The sequence below is a fragment of the Montipora foliosa genome, chromosome 12, assembly GCF_036669935.1.
Source record: "Montipora foliosa isolate CH-2021 chromosome 12, ASM3666993v2, whole genome shotgun sequence".
Taxonomy (NCBI): Eukaryota; Metazoa; Cnidaria; class Anthozoa; order Scleractinia; family Acroporidae; genus Montipora; species Montipora foliosa.
Window position 1 is genome coordinate 18,284,816 of NC_090880.1, and position 8,151 is coordinate 18,292,966.

An 8,151-nucleotide genomic window follows, 5' to 3' on the forward strand; every position below is an offset into this window, starting at 1 on the left:
AGCCAGTTGATCCAACGTACACCGGGGATTATTGTCTACGGTTGCATGCTTAAAAGCTCGAAAATACTGACTTAAACTTCTATATACTTGGTGGATAGGAGAAACAGTTAACTTAACGAGGGACTAGTATTGACCCAAAGTTTATTCTCTCCTACGGCTTTAACATGTGGCATAAACTGCATACTGGTTTTTGTTGAGGGTGCAAAGCCACATAGCGTGGAAAAACCCTCGAAATATATAAATGCATTGTTCGCTATGTTCTTTCGAACACCAACAACAATTCAATCCTATCTCATAATTACGGTGCCCGGTAATTATAAGGGACATGCGCCCCAAAAACTATACTTATCTAGGACTGCCACTTATTTTTCTAGCATTGCTACCTATTATCGAGCAGTGTCACTTAATTATCTAGCAGTGCCACTGATTATCTAGCAGTGTCACTTAATTACAGGAGTCTACAGGGCAACGTGCGCTAGCATAGATTTCCAAGAGCTCGAAAAAAATGACAGTGCTAGATGATTAAGTGACACTGTCTGATAAATACGTGACAGTGCTAGATAGCAATACTATTTGGATAGCATGTCCCTTCAGGGCACCGTACACGATCTAACAACTCGTGTTCTAATATTTCTAATATACATGTGCGTCGGGAGTATAACGTGTACACTGACTGATAAAAGTTAAACCTCTGAGTTCGCGAACCTATTATTCAGCTGTACTAGAAGTACACATCTTAAAAAGATCGCATGACTGGTCCATCAGTATTTATGATATTAACTCATCTCTCAAGATAAAACCCAACCCTTGCAGACAAATAATCCTATTTCATCATTTTCCAGGTCAGAGTATACTTTCAAAACGGCCTTCCTGCCTCGGAGTGGAGATCACTGAATATCACTACACCTGGTAATATCGAATGATTTTTTTCCAACTCATTGTACTAATCAATTCAATTGGTATAGGATATAGCATTATCTCGCGCACAATTCGGAATAAAGGGTGAGTTTAACGCGACGTTTTTGACTAAGAGACGAGAGCCGGAATTGGATGTTTCGCATGCCAGGACAGTAACCTCTCTCTGATCCCCGGGGGAGGGGGGAGAGGACTCGATACATCCCTGGGTGGGGAGGTAAGGCGCGGCCCCTCATACCCTGACCCTGTTTAAGACAAATATAGCTGATTTTCCTCCTCTTTTTAAGACAGAATTCCGATTTTTGATACCCTGTTTAAGACATTTAACCCAGTTTAAGACAAAAATTGATAAATCGATACCCTGATTAAGACAAAAGATGATAAATTTCATACCCTGCTCAAGACAAAAATCCCGAAAAACATACCCTGCCGCACGTCCCCATTAAGCCCGTATAGTGCATCACAGTCAAGTAAAATTCTTCGTTTCCTTTATTTCTCTATAGCTATTGAATCAGATCAAACCAAAGTACGCAACTTAACTGTAGCTGCATTTGTTTTATCCGCAAGAGGAGACAGTTTTGTTGGCAACATCTCGTGGCAAAAGCCAATCTTCAATTACAGTACAGTGTCTGAGTATCAAGTTACTTACATCATTGAAAGCAGCCTAAACAAGTCTGTTGCAAAAACCGTAAGTTTACCACCGCTTCATTTAATCAGTTAACGACGAGGTCGACAATCTTGTGACAGAAACCTGTCCGCTTCATGAATAACAAATAATGGTTTTGCAAACGAGAGTTTTACGTCTTTAGTATATTTTCTGCCGTACTCTCTCTAACGACAACTCGAAATGAGAAATTTGAGGTCATGTGAAGGACGTTAGCTCCCGCCCATAAATTTCATTCTTCTCCCTAAACTTACAATTCTTTCATACTATTCGAATTCATGGACAGATGCTAAACAATTTAACACCTCAAACAACTTGGAAGAATTGGCCGGATATGATTTAAATGAAATGAAACAAAGCTACATTTTCCGATAAGTCTTTGTAGCCGTCGTCGCCATTGTTCGAGATATCGTGGATAGCATTTATAATGTCAGTCTTGTCCATCAAACAACCTTGACAGTCTTTCTTTATATCGTTTGGATGGTCCGGTCCTTTGCGGCTACTTGACACTGGGGTGCTCTGAAGAAATCAGATGAATTAATCGAAATTCAGGGGTAAGGATGTCCTCCTGGCGTGTGTAAGGGAACGAATGACCAAGTGCAAGAAATGACGCTGGTATTAAACCGCCATTAATAGACATGTACAGGGGGGCTCATGTGATGGAAATTTGCCGTTTCTACTGAACTTGCCTGCTGAGCGACCTTCATCGTAATCATGTCAGTGACACAAAACACAAATAATTTAAAACCCAACAAGAAAAGCGGATTAAAACATAAAAATGATAGTCTTAAGCAAATACTTGTTTCTGGTATTTTTTAGAATACAACTTATGCCTTAATTCCTGGCATACCGCATGGAGATACCATTACGTTTCTGGTGAGCTGTTTTCTTTTTGCCCGAGCCATTTGAGTAACTATGGTTTGGGATTAATAATTCTTGCATTGTAAAAACTCGACTTTAACCAAGACTAGTGACACATCAAGTGACGTTGACCATCCTAACAACTTAGTCTTTTTATTGTTCTTCATAACTAGGTTGAACCAATTTATGAACATAAGTGGGTACAAGGAAATACAGTATCTGGAAATGCAGAAGCCCCTGGTATTATGAAATTACAGCTGTTACTGTCATGCACGCCCCTCAACGACGCCAATCAAATGTATTCGACTGTCGCCAAGGGAACAGGTCTATTGTCGAAGAAACCTTTGATTGACGTTCACCCAAAATTTAGTTTCAAAAAATGAAAAACAAGTCATTGAGGGGTGCATGTGACTGATAATCGCTGTAAGAAGTTTTGGCTTTAAATGTATTAATCTTTAAAAACTTGCAAACGAACCTCTCAGTTAAACATTGAAAAAAAGAAAAATAAATGAAATGAATAAATTAAACTTGGTTTGAAAACTGACTAAAAGCGATGACGTTATGAAGTTAGCTTACAGCGGTTATCAGGCACACGCGCCCCTCAAAGACTTTTTTGCACTTTTAGAAATTACAAATTTGGGTGGACGTCAAGTGTTTCCATCCATGACAATAGTCCTGTTTACATACCGGCAGTCGAATTCACCATGGTTTTTTTTTCAAAAAATGTGAAAAAAAAAAGTCCTTGAGCGGGTCGTGGGACTGATAACCGCTGCGACGACATGGCAAAGTGAAAAAGATATTGTAAAGAAATTAAAATTAATAAATCAATTGTAGACGCTACACATCATTACTAGGCGTCCCAGTGTACTATTAATTCAATCAAAATCTCTTACTGTTTTTGTATTGATAACTAGCTTCGTTTTCAATATATCCTTTGGACTTAACAATGACGTTAAGATAACGTCGAAGCGTCGTCACTTTTATTCAGTTTTTAAGAATTTTTTTTCAATAACTTCTTCAATGTTTATAAAATTAGCAATATTTAATCAGAGGTTTTTAAAGTAAATTGCGTTACGAACTTTAAATCTTCTTATATACAAGTTCAGTTTCAACATCTTCTATTTATTTATTTATTCACGAGGTCTTCAGGCAATCTTAAAGCGAGATCAAATTAAATTCCTTGATATGTGTTTCCACAAGAGAAAGTATTGCCTAGCCTTTTCGAGAGTGGGGAATTGGGTCGAGGCGAGGAGACCCAGGCCCTCACTTGTTTTTCGCACGCAGTTTTCTTTCCTTTCTCGACTCTCTCTTGTATTTATGTCAATTAGACCTACTGCCCTCATTTTAAAACAAATCTTCTTTCGAAATCTACGCGTTGTAGCGAGGCTAGAAAGGCTTATTAGCATTAAAACAAAAGAATATTTTACTTGGCGGCCATTATGAAAGAGATCTATTGCTTTGTGCAGACAAAAAAAGGATTGCAGAAAACCTGAAGTTCTCCATTGCTATAATATTTTTAACGATGCCCTACTGATTTTGATATCGCCATCATGAACTCAAAAGCACACAGCCACATAACAAAAATAACGAAAAAGGAAGAAGTCTACTTGCACTATAAATGTTCTTGTTCCCTTTAGTTCCAAAGGACAAAGACCTTATGGTGAGGAATCTAAAAGGTGGAGACTATGTAGCCGAGCTCGAAAACGACACATTTTCAGTAAACTACACATGGACTGGTCCAGCCTTTGATGCTACTTTCTGCTGCTTTAAAATACAATTGAAATTGACAGGATACAAGAATAACCAACAACTGCCAGATAAAGTGGACGTGGTAATGAAAATACAACGTAATGCGAATAAATTAATGAGTACTAGTTTTCTGCTCTGCTCATGCACATTGGGTGTGGAGATCGAAGTTAATAAATTCCAAGTGCGCGTGCTCAGACTAAAAATTTTGATGTCATTTTTTCTACGTGACTCATCAGTTCTGTGCTGACTCAGTGGCCTGGCCCTCAAATAGGCTGAGATTGTCCTTCTTCCCGGCAATCGTACGTTGTTGAGCTGTTGTCACATTAGCCCTTGTTGCTTATCTTAAACTTAAAATTAAAACGAACATTATTTCTGTTATTTCAAGTTTTGTCATAATTAATTTAGAATATCTATTTCTTTTCGTTTTGACAGTTGTTATTTGGGAAATCTTGTACTAAAACACTTTCGTTGATTCCTGGAGAGTATCATATTGGCTAGTCTCTCTAACCCCAACCCAGCAACGGGTTCACTCATGTTTTTCATGCCTCATTCATTTTGGTATCCCCTCTCTTATTTCTGATCCAGAAACATCACTGTGCCATGTCGGGTTCCAGGGGAAGGGCGACATTGTTAAGGATTGAGGAAGGAGGGGGGGGGGGGGGGAAGGAAGGGATAAGGGGTCAATGTTTCCTTGTTCCCCTCAAAGTGGTACTATGATAAAGAAATCACTCCCTTTTTTTCTTTAGATTTTGAAAGTGTGTTTGCTTAACACCTGCCTGGCCAAATTTTGCCCTTGATTTTTATTCAAAGGCTGTTTACTTTAATTTGAGTGTAAGCTTTGGATTTCACGGTCCGCCATTACTCACGTTCATAACTGACCGACTGGGCCTCAGAGGGTTGGATCTAGGGAAAAATCACGTCATTCACTCAATAGCTTAAGGTTTCAGTTTGTAAACGCAGTTTATTATGTATGTAAAACACGAGTTAAAAAATCTGAAAGCCCGAATCTCCCGTGCTGCATATCAATTCAGTCGTGTACAAACGCATGGCATTCTTAAACAAGTGAGTCTTTGACGTCATTTACTCCTGGATCCAGTTCTCTCAAGATTTTACAGTTAGTAATGGCAGACCATTAAAGAGGAAAATTCCAGTTAAAAAAACAAGTGTCTTTTTGAAATTAAGGCTTAAAACTTGGGTCACTTAGTGTTTAGTTAACCTTTTTTTTTTTAAATTGATTTTTTGATCGCAGTACCACTTTAAAAATTTACTTGTATTCCCTTGTTCTCGAAATATACCTTTAATGGTTAATGTTCCTTTGTTCCCTAAAATATTTTGTCTTTGTTCCCCTGTTCCCCAATTCACCTTCGCCTTGTTCTCTTGTTCCTCAAAACCCCTCGGAGGGCCTACAACTTTAATCCTTCCATTCCAAGCATTAGTCACAGCTGTGAGGAAACTATATATGTAAGACCTGGCTGAACTGAGAAAAGAAGCATTTTAAGCCATCATCTACGGGTTTAGTGACTAGCTTGAGTAACGTTAATAACTGCGATGATCTAAGAAAACTTATTGATAAAGACGCGAGGAAATGTGAGGAGGGAGTTAAGCGCTTTGTACAGTATGTTGACACGACTGACTTTGTCTGACACAAATGAAAGATTTGTCAGGATTTGAAGGTCCTTGTCTCCTTTTCAAGACTTTTGCTTTATTTAGTTCCCCTGATGCATGAATGAATGTAGGCCCCCTACGTTTCATATATTCCGACAATAAGTAATGACCTTTCTTTCCTTCAAAGAACAAATCGACGTTTCATTTCAAGGGAATAAGACCGTGTGAATCTTTAACATTCAAGGTATGTTAAAAGCAACGGATGGACCTTTATTCAGTAAAAGTAAAGCTAGCTCCTGTATGCCACCACTCCTGTTCAAATCTTATGCTATTCAATTTCAAAACGTGAACAATTCGACATCACGTCTTACGTTGCGGACGTCGAACCCGCGACATAAAGGCGGTATGCCTTAATCTCAGATACGGACTATATACATATCTAACCCCCTCTCAAGCTCAGTCTCTGCCTGTCAAAAAAAATAAAAGGAGAATAATTTAGGTTTATTATGTACCCAGAATCTCTTTCTAAGGGAATGAAACTTTACATTTTGCTACATTTAGGTGCGATTACGTACTACTTCATATCATTTTAGGAAGTGTAAAAAATATAGAAAATGCAATAAAACAAACAGCGTTTTTGACGTTCGCGGACATCATTAGCAAGACACGATCAAGAAAATGGAGTTAGGATTTAATCTTCGGGACTTGTGAACGTTCAACAGTATAAATTTATTTTTCCACGTGAGACGCATAAAGTAGGGAAATTATGGACGAACAAGTTTTCCCCGGCACAACACAAGTAAATCGAATGGGATGTTGTTGAGATAAACTTTTAATCAGAGTCACGTCCATTTTACGGGCTGGAATAAGCAATTTAAGGCGGCACACATTTGCTTAATTTCCAACAACCAAAGAGGAAACCATCAGCCCACATAGCAACGGACGAGTGTTTCCTTGATGATACTTCCCTCCAATGCTCGGATAGCTGCATGGCCGTGCTTATAATGACCACTGACGTTCCCGACAGGGATTCACTGACGAGAGGAAATGATTTTTTTTTATGTCTCTGTGATGATCAATTTTCAAATTCATGTTCAAAACGTAGGGATGGTATTTGACTTAAAATCGCTTTACTCCATGTTGATGTCTATCATAATTATGATCGCTGGTGGTTTCTTTCTGTCTTTCATGCAGGTAACACCGGTTTACTACAACACCCTCATCATAGGAAAACTTGTCAAAGTGAAGTCCACCGCTCCAGGCAAGCGTTAATTATTTCTTTATTGACTTTACTGTCTGAAATTGTCTTTTATTGCTTTCTTGATACATGTTTCTCTGGCTAACTAGACCCTCCGTGAGGGTACACTGGGTTGCCTGTGGTACGTGCACCGTTTCAGAAAAGATTTTTCAAGTTGGGGGGTCATTAACACCATTTAATGGGTCACCCAGAAGTCTTACCAGCAGAGGCCCTTTGGCTCACAGGTCCTCACACGTTCGTACGACGAAACAGATCCTTTTCTGAGGTTAACAACCTGGCTACCGGCCTATTAATTAATCATTTGTAGAAAGAAGAAATTGCTGTCCTCATGAGGAAAAATAGACACGCATTGCTTACGTGTGGTAGCCGGCGGGGTTAGTGCCTTGATGGGAGACCAAAACAATATACCCCTCATAAAACAGAAGCGTTGGACCGAAAATACTATTAACGCTAACAAATGCGGACTGAGCAAGGTACAGATATTGTTACCTTGCTTTATGGAAAAACAAATATTGATGCAAAAGTAAATAACTATTGATACACAGTTTTTAGGCAGAGCAGAAGGAAGTTTCCGGGACTGTCGATCGAGAATAAAATATTTACGACATGAAAACAACATTAATTTTGAACCGTGAATATAGAATATAAAAGTTACGATCAGCAACAAACATTTTGGGAGATTTTTGCTACGTTCAAAGAAATCGCAAAATCGAAAGTGACATGGCCGGAATTCAGCGGGCGCCGTGATAAAGTTACCGCGACATGTTTACTCGCCAAACAGTGAAGCATATGTGTCAAATGATGGCAAGATACCGGGTTTTTGTAAGTTTCTTTTTCTGTCAAGTGTTCTAAAGTTTGACAATAAATGAGCGAAGTCAAAACAAAGATCACAGTCGCCCAACTCTTAAAAGGTTAACCATTTGTTTATGCAAAGTCAAAATTTACTCTCCAAGACGCGTACGACGTTATTTATCACCACGTAATTCAATCATTTTGGAAATAGCAGCTACTTTATTATTCATCGGCGTCACAATTTTTCACTGAATTTGGGCCTCATTTTGTTGAAACTCAAGCACGCTTCCAACAGGCCTGTGAACCC